Below are 13,152 nucleotides of genomic sequence, written 5' to 3'. Positions count from 1 at the left end.
GTGGAAAGACTCTTGCACTGAGGTCTGCTTATTGTAAATATCTTGTACTTGTTTTTACACCTTTTAATGTCAAAGTTGGCCTCTGTGCTTCTTCAGTGGTGGAAAGACACTTTCTTGCACTGAGGTCTGCTTATTGTAAATATCTTGTACTTGTTTTTACACCTTTTAATGTCAAAGTTGGCATCTGTGCTTTTTCAGTGGTGGAAAGAATCTTTCTTGCACTGAGGTCTGTTTATTGTAAATATCTTGTACTTGTTTTTACACCTTTTAATGTCAAAGTTGGCATCTGTGCTTCTTCAGTGGTGGAAAGACACTTTCTCACACTGAGGTCTGTTTATTGTAAATATCTTGTACTTGTTTTTACACCTTTTAATGTCAAAGTTGGCATCTGTGCTTTTTCAGTGGTGGAAAGAATCTTTCTTGCACTGAGGTCTGCTTATTGTAAATATCTTGTAATTGTTTTTACACCTTTTAATGTCAAAGTTGGCCTCTTTGAGTGGTGGAAAGACTCTTTCTTGCACTGAGGTCTGCTTATTGTACTTGTTTCTACACCTTTAAATGTCAAAGTTGGCCTCTGTGCTTCTTCAGTGATGGAAAGACTCTTTCTTGCACTGAGGTCTGCTTATTGTACTTGTTTCTACACCTTTAAATGTCAAAGTTGGCCTCTGTGCTTCTTCAGTGGTGGAAAGACTCTTTCTTGCACTGAGGTCTGCTTATTGTAAATATCTTGTACTTGTTTTTACACCTTTTAATGTCAAAGTTGGCCTCTGTGCTTTTTCAGTGTTGGAAAGACTCTTTCTTGCACCGAGGTCTGCTTATTGTAAATATCTTGTACTTGTTTTTACACCTTTTAATGTCAAAGTTGGCCTTTGTGCTTCTTCAGTTTTGGAAAGACTCTTTCTTGCACTGAGGTCTGCTTATTGTAAATATCTTGTACTTGTTTTTACACCTTTAAATGTCAAAGTTGGCATCTGTGCTTTTTCAGTGGTGGAAAGACTCTTTCTTGCACTGACGTCTGCTTATTGTAAATATCTTGTACTTGTTTTTACACCTTTTAATGTCAAAGTTGGCCTCTGTGCTTCTTCAGTGTTGGAAAGACTCTTTCTCACACTGAGGTCTGCTTATTGTAAATATCTTGTACTTGTTTCTACACCTTTAAATGTCAAAGTTGGCCTCTGTGCTTTTTCAGTGGTGGAAAGAATCTTTCTTGCACTGACGTCTGCTTATTGTAAATATCTTGTACTTGTTTTTACACCTTTTAATGTCAAAGTTGGCCTCTGTGCTTCTTCAGTGATGGAAAGACACTTTCTTGCACTGAGGTCTGCTTATTGTAAATATCTTGTACTTGTTTTTACACCTTTTAATGTCAAAGTTGGCATCTGTGCTTTTTCAGTGGTGGAAAGAATCTTTCTTGCACTGAGGTCTGCTTATTGTAAATATCTTGTAATTGTTTTTACACCTTTTAATGTCAAAGTTGGCCTCTTTGAGTGGTGGAAAGACTCTTTCTTGCACTGAGGTCTGCTTATTGTAAATATCTTGTACTTGTTTTTACACCTTTAAATGTCAAAGTTGGCATCTGTGCTTTTTCAGTGGTGGAAAGACTCTTTCTTGCACTGAGGTCTGCTTATTGTAAATATCTTGTACTTGTTTTTACACCTTTTAATGTCAAAGTTGGCATCTGTGCTTCTTCAGTGATGGAAAGACACTTTCTTGCACTGAGGTCTGCTTATTGTAAATATCTTGTACTTGTTTTTACACCTTTTAATGTCAAAGTTGGCATCTGTGCTTTTTCAGTGGTGGAAAGAATCTTTCTTGCACTGAGGTCTGCTTATTGTAAATATCTTGTAATTGCTTTTACACCTTTTAATGTCAAAGTTGGCCTCTTTGAGTGGTGGAAAGACTCTTTCTTGCACTGAGGTCTGCTTATTGTAAATATCTTGTACTTGTTTTTACACCTTTAAATGTCAAAGTTGGCCTCTGTGCTTTTTCAGTGATGGAAAGACACTTTCTTGCACTGAGGTCTGCTTATTGTAAATATCTTGTACTTGTTTTTACACCTTTTAATGTCAAAGTTGGCATCTGTGCTTTTTCAGTGGTGGAAAGAATCTTTCTTGCACTGAGGTCTGCTTATTGTAAATATCTTGTAATTGTTTTTACACCTTTTAATGTCAAAGTTGGCCTCTTTGAGTTTTGGAAAGACTCTTTCTTGCACTGAGGTCTGCTTATTGTAAATATCTTGTACTTGTTTTTACACCTTTAAATGTCAAAGTTGGCATCTGTGCTTTTTCAGTGGTGGAAAGACTCTTTCTTGCACTGAGGTCTGCTTATTGTAAATATCTTGTACTTGTTTTTACACCTTTTAATGTCAAAGTTGGCATCTGTGCTTCTTCAGTGATGGAAAGACACTTTCTTGCACTGAGGTCTGCTTATTGTAAATATCTTGTACTTGTTTTTACACCTTTTAATGTCAAAGTTGGCCTCTGTGCTTTTTCAGTGGTGGAAAGAATCTTTCTTGCACTGAGGTCTGCTTATTGTAAATATCTTGTAATTGCTTTTACACCTTTTAATGTCAAAGTTGGCCTCTGTGCTTCTTCAGTGTTGGAAAGACTCTTTCTCACACTGAGGTCTGCTTATTGTACTTGTTTCTATACCTTTAAATGTCAAAGTTGGCCTCTGTGCTTTTTCAGTGGTGGAAAGACTCTTGCACTGAGGTCTGCTTATTGTAAATATCTTGTACTTGTTTTTACACCTTTTAATGTAGAAGTTGGCCTCTGTGCTTCTTCAGTGATGGGAAAGGCTCTTTCTTGCACTGAGGTCTGCTTATTGTAAATATCTTGTACTTGTTTTTACACCTTTAAATGTCAAAGTTGGCCTCTGTGCTTCTTCAGTGGTGGAAAGACACTTTCTTGCACTGAGGTCTGCTTATTGTAAATATCTTGTACTTGTTTTTACACCTTTTAATGTCAAAGTTGGCCTCTTTGAGTGGTGGAAAGACTCTTTCTTGCACTGAGGTCTGCTTATTGTAAATATCTTGTACTTGTTTTTACACCTTTTAATGTCAAAGTTGGCCTCTGTGCTTCTTCAGTGTTGGAAAGACTCTTTCTCACACTGAGGTCTGCTTATTGTAAATATCTTGTACTTGTTTTTACACCTTTTAATGTCAAAGTTGGCCTCTGTGCTTTTTCAGTGGTGGAAAGACTCTTGCACTGAGGTCTGCTTATTGTAAATATCTTGTACTTGTTTTTACACCTTTTAATGTCAAAGTTGGCCTCTGTGCTTCTTCAGTGGTGGAAAGACACTTTCTTGCACTGAGGTCTGCTTATTGTAAATATCTTGTACTTGTTTTTACACCTTTTAATGTCAAAGTTGGCCTCTGTGCTTTTTCAGTGGTGGAAAGACTCTTGCACTCAGGTCTGCTTATTGTAAATATCTTGTACTTGTTTTTACACCTTTTAATGTCAAAGTTGGCCTCTGTGCTTCTTCAGTGGTGGAAAGACTCTTTCTTGCACTGAGGTCTGCTTATTGTAAATATCTTGTACTTGTTTTTACACCTTTAAATGTCAAAGTTGGCCTCTGTGCTTTTTCAGTGGTGGAAAGACTCTTTCTTGCACTGACGTCTGCTTATTGTAAATATCTTGTACTTGTTTCTACACCTTTAAATGTCAAAGTTGGCCTCTGTGCTTTTTCAGTGGTGAAAAGAATCTTTCTTGCACTGAGGTCTGCTTATTGTAAATATCTTGTACTTGTTTTTACACCTTTTAATGTCAAAGTTGGCCTCTGTGCTTCTTCAGTGATGGAAAGACTCTTTCTTGCACTGAGGTCTGCTTATTGTAAATATCTTGTACTTGTTTTTACACCTTTTAATGTCAAAGTTGGCATCTGTGCTTTTTCAGTGGTGGAAAGAATCTTTCTTGCACTGAGGTCTGCTTATTGTAAATATCTTGTAATTGTTTTTACACCTTTTAATGTCAAAGTTGGCCTCTTTGAGTGGTGGAAAGACTCTTTCTTGCACTGAGGTCTGCTTATTGTAAATATCTTGTTCTTGTTTTTACACCTTTAAATGTCAAAGTTGGCATCTGTGCTTTTTCAGTGGTGGACTCTTTCTTGCACTGACGTCTGCTTATTGTAAATATCTTGTACTTGTTTTTACACCTTTTAATGTCAAAGTTGGCCTCTGTGCTTCTTCAGTGTTGGAAAGACTCTTTCTCACACTGAGGTCTGCTTATTGTACTTGTTTCTACACCTTTAAATGTCAAAGTTGGCCTCTGTGCTTTTTCAGTGGTGGAAAGACTCTTGCACTGAGGTCTGCTTATTGTAAATATCTTGTACTTGTTTTTACACCTTTTAATGTAGAAGTTGGCCTCTGTGCTTTTTCAGTGGTGGAAAGACTCTTTCTCACACTGAGGTCTGCTTATTGTAAATATCTTGTACTTGTTTTTACACCTTTTAATGTCAAAGTTGGCCTCTGTGCTTCTTCAGTGGTGGAAAGACTCTTTCTTGCACTGAGGTCTGCTTATTGTAAATATCTTGTACTTGTTTGAACACCTTTTAATGTCAAAGTTGGCCTCTGTGCTTTTTCAGTGGTGGAAAGACTCTTGCACTGAGGTCTGCTTATTGTAAATATCTTGTACTTGTTTTTACACCTTTAAATGTCAAAGTTGGCCTCTGTGCTTCTTCAGTGTTGGAAAGACTCTTTCTCACACTGAGGTCTGCTTATTGTAAATATCTTGTACTTGTTTCTACACCTTTTAATGTCAAAGTTGGCCTCTGTGCTTTTTCAGTGGTGGAAAGACTCTTTCTTGCACAGAGGTCTGCTTATTGTAAATATCTTGTACTTGTTTTTACACCTTTTAATGTCAAAGTTGGCCTTTGTGCTTCTTCAGTTTTGGAAAGACTCTTTCTTGCACTGAGGTCTGCTTATTGTAAATATCTTGTACTTGTTTTTACACCTTTTAATGTCAAAGTTGGCCTCTGTGCTTCTTCAGTGTTGGAAAGACTCTTTCTCACACTGAGGTCTGCTTATTGTAAATATCTTGTACTTGTTTTTACACCTTTTAATGTCAAAGTTGGCCTCTGTGCTTCTTCAGTGGTGGAAAGAATCTTTCTTGCACTGAGGTCTGCTTATTGTAAATATCTTGTACTTGTTTCTACACCTTTAAATGTCAAAGTTGGCCTCTGTGCTTTTTCAGTGGTGGAAAGACACTTTCTTGCACTGAGGTCTGCTTATTGTAAATATCTTGTACTTGTTTTTACACCTTTTAATGTCAAAGTTGGCCTCTGTGCTTTTTCAGTGGTGGAAAGACTCTTGCACTGAGGTCTGCTTATTGTAAATATCTTGTACTTGTTTTTACACCTTTAAATGTCAAAGTTGGCATCTGTGCTTTTTCAGTGGTGGAAAGAATCTTTCTTGCACTGAGGTCTGCTTATTGTAAATATCTTGTACTTGTTTTTACACCTTTTAATGTCAAAGTTGGCCTCTGTGCTTTTTCAGTGGTGGAAAGACTCTTGCACTGAGGTCTGCTTATTGTAAATATCTTGTACTTGTTTTTACACCTTTTAATGTCAAAGTTGGCCTTTGTGCTTCTTCAGTTTTGGAAAGACTCTTTCTTGCACTGAGGTCTGCTTATTGTAAATATCTTGTACTTGTTTTTACACCTTTTAATGTCAAAGTTGGCCTCTGTGCTTTTTCAGTGGTGGAAAGTGATAGGTTTGTGGCATAAACCCTATTCGCTGGAACGTTGAAGACAATATAATTACACTGCAAAGCAAGACACAAGGTTCTGGTTTACTCATGCATGAGGGAGGTGTCTGGCTGGAGCCAAGTGTCGTCCCACCACTTGACCTCCGTCAGAGACTCTCAGCCAGGCTCCCCATAGCACTCCTTTTATTGTGGTTACATGAATATGCATAGGTTCATTAACATACGACGTCTACATACAAACAAAGAGTACCTTGCCTGTGTGTGTGTGTGTGTGTGTGTGTGTGTGTGTGTGTGTGTGTGTGTGTGTGTGGGGACTGCTGATCAAAGGGTCAAACATTCTTGGTCAGGAAGAGGGTAGCCTCCCCCTCACCCTAGATGGTTCATCCTAGATAACACGGTGAGGAAGTCCTGCAGTTCATCTAAACAAAGAGCACTTAGACTAGAACAGACGCAACTACGTTAATCCTACCATAAAACAATAAGACACGGTATGACCTCTCATGCTCCCAAAGTGCTGTCTAATACACACAAAGTTTGCAGACTATCAAGGATCAAAACCTCTACCAATCTACAACTAATTACAAAACTCTAAGCATATATAAGTAAATATTTCTAAGCATAAATGACAATCAACAATACAAATCTAACATTTCCCCCCTTTTTGACCTTTATGCTTGAAAAGTTCCCAGTTATGAATACCTCATGTCTGACAGTTTCAATGCAAACATTGTTATATTCAGCATATGTCAAATCACCCTAAATTACTGAAAAAATACACAGTTTAACAAATGTATTAGCAGTTATCTCATTCCTCATTGATCTCATCTCATGGCAAACTGCATCCTACAAGCAAACAAAGAAATTGTTAATTTAATAGTGAAAATAAGAAAGTAACATTTTCAAAAACATCTCAGCTTGGTGATGCTTCCTCCGGGTGTGCAAATCACATGTCTCTCTGCAGGGTGGTTTGAGCTCTGCAGGGCGTCATGAATGTCTCTTCCAGATGTTTCCATCATTGTCCATAGGACCAGAGTCCAAACGTATGTAGAATAAACATTCAAACATACCAGTTGGTTTTGTTGTTTGTCAACATGGGTCTCAGCTATTTCCAAAGCTGCAGACCTCTCAGCACTCTAGTTTTATGGCCTCTCATTACCCCATTCAAGCCTTCGTCCTGCGAGGGGGATATTTATGACTCCTTAATTGTCCACGCTCTGCAGAGAAACACCTCTGTGGAAAGGGTGCTGGGTTCCGTCATCTTACTGCTGTTATGATCCCAGCAGCCTTCAGAGTGTCATCGTATGCACAGTATAGTGGCACAGCATTAGGTGATGTTCATAGGAAACTGCTGTCATCACCACCATAGCTTCTGGTTCCTGTGCTTTCACAGAATCATGATGTCATCCTCGAACTCCTTCTGCGCTGTCGGTGGAGCTTGGCACGCTCCCCTCATCCCACGAGTTTTCATGTTCCAACGCTGCTGAAGGTTTAAGGCAGAGCACGTCGTACACCTTAGTCGTCTTCCTCAGCGTCAATATTGAATCTTTCATTTTATTTAAAATCTTGCTGTGGGAAGTCTCCTCTTGATTTCCTGGAAGCTTAGTAGCACAGCTCTCTGTGTCCTGTCTGCTGTGCCGAAGATGATCTCTGATCCTCCTGAAGTCTCTCTCCCATCTTGTGGACAATCCTCTCCTCTATTTTGCAGGCAGTTTCATGGTCCTTGCTGTGGCTCCAAGGTCTGATTTCATGATGGGCCCCAATCAGCTTGATCTTTGACCTCAACCACTGCCTGGTCCTGTCAGCTATGCGCTTCTCACTGGGCCTCTGAAGATTTCTCAGGAGATTACTGCTGCACCTGTATTTCCTTGCTAGGAAGACAAACTATTTGGAGAGTATGTCAACAATCATCAAACCACATTCTTTAGTTCAGTGAACTTCACTTATAGGCCATCAAAGCCTCATCTGAACATGGGTGCACCACTTGCATAGGTTTAATACTTGTAAATAAAACGGCTAATCACACAAATCACTGCAACAATAATAAAAAACATTGTTTAATGTTAATCCTTGGACCCCTCCTCTTGACGCATGGACACACCCATGCGTCAACTCACCAAACCTGGATTCCAGTCTTAAAGAAAAAGATTAGCTAGATCATATCCCAGGCAACATCAGGGCATCTCCTCCCCTGGAGCAGCACCACCCTGGACCCATAATCCTGCAATGAAAATGTTAGTGTGCTTTGCATATTAAGTTTGCTTAACACCTGGCTCTCCCAGGAGCCTGCATACACACCATCATGGCCTGGAAAACAAAATCTGGAAGTAAAATCAAACTTCATACCTGTAAACAATTGTATCATAAGGACAAGAAGCATTCAACATCAGCAAGACAAGTGTCATGTGCAGGTTTTCTCAAATCAGTAAACTACAATTATTTTCATAAGTCGCCTCAGACATGGATTATCCCATGTACTCAGGCAACATTAATGTAATCGGTGACTGCTCTTAAGCAAAGTCACTCCACTTATATATTACTATGGGCTCAAAAGTGGCCAGCTAATGAGCCCATATCAAACTATCCCAGAAACACTGTATCTCTTATTTGTTTTACTCATGTCACTTGTCCGTTTCAGCTGAATCTTCCACAGCATTCTCAAAGAAACTAACATTAGCAATACACATTGACTGTGGGCAGACGGAGGTCAGACACAGGTCAACAGGTTCCAGAGGTGCCATAAAAACACCATAAAGTCAACCCTAGCTGTGGAAAGAAGTAACACCAGTTCTCAACACAGGAAATTTCACACAGGTTATTCACATTATCAAAGTAACCTTCACATTTTCCCATCAACACAATGCAACAGCATCACCACTCATAACCTGTAAACACAGTTTTCCTCACACATAAACCCAGAAATCCTGTAGTAGGAAAAAACATCAACCAGTTGTCCTGGTATAAATCGCATCATCAATTCACATGAAGAACTGGCATGCTGTAAGAAAAGAAAATGCAAATATTAGCGCTTGCGCAGGCGTATGCATACTTTGTCACAGATATCTCTGTGAGCAACTCAAGCCTATGAATAACACACCTGATAAATGCACAGACACAGAAAATGGCATTTAAAAGGTTAAATCATCATGCAACCTCGAGTGTTGCTGTCATCTTTCTGCTCCTGTAAAAGGAAACACATGGGTTCATCTGCACCTTTGTCAGGTGGGGGTTAGCTTCACACAATCATGTTCAGTCAGTCAGTCAGATATTTTAAAATTCTTACTCATTCACTCAGTGGTTCCTTCTTTTGCTAATTGTGGAAATTATCATCGCATTCGTTTCCACGCTCAGCAAAACGACGTTATTTCAAAAAGAAAAATAATTTAGACTGGATTTCCTCGTTGAATCCTTTTTGGGGGGGACTCTCATTTCCTAATTGTCCCAAATAAGTGGCTTTCTCCTGAACCCATTTTAAATGTGGAGAAACTCACTTGCAACAATTTTCTTGACGACGTGTAATGCTTTTAATTCCCGACTTGCAGATCTGCTCAAAGAAAAGAAATTCACAAGCAAAAATCAGTGCTTGTTCAAAAATGAAAAATAAAAAATAACAGAGATTATCAAACCAAACTCTCAGTGCACTGTGAAAGTATCAAAATAAAAAGGCCTTGTTAAGTCATGACACAAGCTCCTCATCTCAGGAGGGTAAATCATACCATTAGCATGGTTTATCATACCATCATACTAATCGGCAGGCTCAACTTCACACCAAAAGAAAAATCATCAGCTAGATTCACTCCAAATCAACCATCAGCTGCACAACACACAACATAATCCTAATGTCTTATTAGCTATGAGTTTAATTACCAGGTCTGTGCTCTTCACTCATTTAGGCCACAGATCTATTCTATTCAATTTTCCTTTTTCCTTCATCATAAAACATGTAACATGTTGTCATGCACTTCACAAAAAACGTTTGTTCTGACGTATTCAGAGTTGTATATCTAGATACAGAATTCACTCGCACATCAAACAGGAAACTCAGTGTTTTAGAGTCTCCACTCAACACACAACAACTCCAACACATCTCATTCACTCATACTAGAATTCAGTCACCTTTCATTAATCTAAAACTGATCAACTAATTTGCATATCAGCTATTAACCCACTAAGTTGACAGGACGACAGAAATGCATGTTCAAAATATTATCACAAAAGACAATTTCCCTCATACAGTAAATTACTTGCTGCATCAATCAAGCAGGAAGCTTCTCCCAATTTACCATTTTAACACTAAATTTATTGTCTGATCGCTGGTTAGTCAAACCAGGATTGTTTTCCACAAAAGTTAAATTGTTGTCCTGCAACTTGGACAGTCAATTTTTTTTAGGATAAATTCAGCATTTGATAACAAGTGTCTGCTAAATTGACACTATTTTACACTGATGAAAGATAACAAGCTAATTTTCATTGCATGTGTGTGGAGCTGTATATCCAGCAGAGCATGCAATGTGCTATGAGTTTCACTGGTCTTTACATCACACGAGGTGACTTGGACAAGATAATAAACAGACTCACACACTTAAAATGTTGTCTAATCTTCATAAGCTATTTTGTGTTTGGAATTGTTAGTAGGGTTAATATATGTTCTGTTTTTATGTATCTTCTGAAACAGGTTACCATCGGCAACCACACTGTGTGTTGTTAACCCCTTCTACAAATACCCTCTTTTAATGTGTAACACTTTGTGTATGGTCTTGTGTTATCTCTGGTGGATATTAGCTGCATGTGTGGTGTCACCTTTCCATTTTCTAACAGCACACTTGCATACCTCAGTGCTTGTCCCCTTCCCCCTTTTGTGGTGGTCTGGACACTGTGTCAGTCCTCCACTTCCAGGCAGTCGCTTGTCTCCCCGAATTCCTTAACCTAATTTGATTGGCCACACTAAAACAGCAGCCTCAGTCCTCCTCTGCTCCTCTCCTTCTCTCCCACTTTTCAGTCCAATGGCAGTCAGCTTTTTTTCCAGCTTTGTCCCGTGTCTCTCTTTGTCCCACTGTCTCTTTCATTGCCATCTCACTCCAAACATGGCAAATGTCAAACTCAGACAGTCTTCTCAAAAGTCCTTCACACACAGTGAGGTTGCAGCTGGCTGGAAACGCATCTCCATCCATCCAATCTAGATGATGGTTCTTCTCTTTCTGATGCCGTTTGCCCACAGCGCTGCTGGACCTCTCTGCTCAGATTGTCTCTTGGACTCCTGTCCACTGTTAAATGTTCATGCTCGTGCTTCTGAAACTGCACTCGGTGTCTTCAGGGAGAGATTCGTTTCCTTGGATCTTGCTTGTTCAGGATGAGGACGGGAAGCTGCAAAACAATTCAGCCAAAAATTCTGGCTGAGTGTTTCTAATTTTTCTAATGATTTCAACCTATAATTTTCTTACGACTGCTGCCCGTGTAGGATTGATCCAGGTCCGTTCCCCACCTGTAAACGACAGACTGAGAGACTTTCATTATTATCATCACTGCTTAATCATCACACATCTCTCTGTCTGTGTTTGTGTGAACAATCCTTTCTTAAAAGCAGAAAATGACATTGTAGTTGTTTTTCGGCTGATCAACACAAAACCTTTTTCCTATGATTATTTTTCTTCGTCTACAATGTAATTTGTCTCTTTTTCACTCTTTTTTTTTTTTCTTCACAATAGCTGGTGGTCTGCAAAATCACCGCTCTCACTCACAATCAGAGGCAATCACTTTTGCACAGTGCACAAAAACACTGTGATGTCAGACACATTCACACTCACTTTTTCATCTGCATAAATAAACCATATGGCTGGAGATATGTGCCATGGTGATCCATAAGCATGATCACCAGTTTATTTAATTATTTTTAATCCAACAAAACAAATAAACAAAAACATGATGCTACACACACACGAGTCAAGGTGCAGAAAAACTGCTCATGGAAACGCTGCACACTCTCTGTTTCCCTCTCTTTGAGCAGCTCTCAGACAGCTCTTGATCTGATAATGTGTAGCTTGCTCATCAGCTCAAAAAACAAAAACAAAACTGCAACGCGACATCACACAGTAGTTGCAGCATATTAGTTGTTTTCACAGGCGTGCTGTATATCTCAACAATGGCTCATAATAAGACGACAGTCTTTCACACAGGTCAAGTGCCTCTATGCACTTCATTAGTTTAAATATTTACCTATATCACTTCACCTCACATGTCATTGTACTGAATTTAAGCAACCACAAGCTTAATGTAGATTACTTTTAACAACTATCCACCTCAATTACGTCCATGGTCTGGCACACAGGCTGTTAACATTTTGTGTCAGGAAGGGGTGGGGGGAAAGCCACCCACCAGAGCACAGCTGCTGATGTGGGCTGGCCTTTTCCACACACTCTTCAAGGCTGGTGTGTTTTCTGAAAACTTCTAACATTTGAATCTCTTCCATTTATAAGCCTGCGATTAACCGCACGGCTCAGGTCCGCGTGAAACCCGCGCGACCGCATTCGCGTGCACCCACGCAGCTGTGGAGCCTTCGCTCTCTCTCTTTTATACATAAATACTTTGTGCTGCCAGGAGCAAAGTCCAGCACAAACGTCTTTCTCCCTCTAACTCACTCTTGGTTGCTTAGAAACCATAATAACAACAACAACTGCTGACGTCACACACCACGCGTTCTGCTCCGCACACACTCACACACAACAACAACAAAAACGACGACGACGACAACAATGACAACAACACAAAATAGGCCTACTCCGGACTCACACCGGACCGCTCGGGACCCTGACCCAGTTGTGGGACGCTCACCCACTCGCGCGACAAAACCCAATGAAGGGACGCTCGGGACACACACCCAGGGCGATTTCAAAACCGGACACTCACCGGACGCTTGGGACCCTTGGGCGATTTAACCAAAACTTCTTTTTCGGGACACTAACCCAGTTATCGCTCCACAAAGCAGCGAACTTCTCAACGCCTCACAAAATGGCAGAGACTGCACAACGACACGGTTATAGAGTCGGCCTCTTTAAACTTACTTGGCGTTGCTTAGCGTGTAATATCAGCCTGAATCCCGCCGATCGCCATTCATCGAGGAGAAGGACAGACAGCGAATCCACAGGAACTTCCTGGCTGACGTCAGTCTTTCAGCGTGCCTCTCCCCCCCTCGGTGAATGCGATCCCAGGGAGCCGGCATCGAAGGACCAATTAATGATAGGTTTGTGGCATAAACCCTATTCGCTGGAACGTTGAAGACAATATAATTACACTGCAAAGCAAGACACAAGGTTCTGGTTTACTCATGCATGAGGGAGGTGTCTGGCTGGAGCCAAGTGTCGTCCCACCACTTGACCTCCGTCAGAGACTCTCAGCCAGGCTCCCCATAGCACTCCTTTTATTGTGGTTACATGAATATGCATAGGTTCATTAACATA

The sequence above is a fragment of the Rhamphochromis sp. 'chilingali' genome, assembly GCF_963969265.1.
Source record: "Rhamphochromis sp. 'chilingali' genome assembly, chromosome: 15".
NCBI lineage: Eukaryota > Metazoa > Chordata > Actinopteri > Cichliformes > Cichlidae > Rhamphochromis > Rhamphochromis sp. 'chilingali'.
This window is presented reverse-complemented; position numbering follows the sequence as displayed.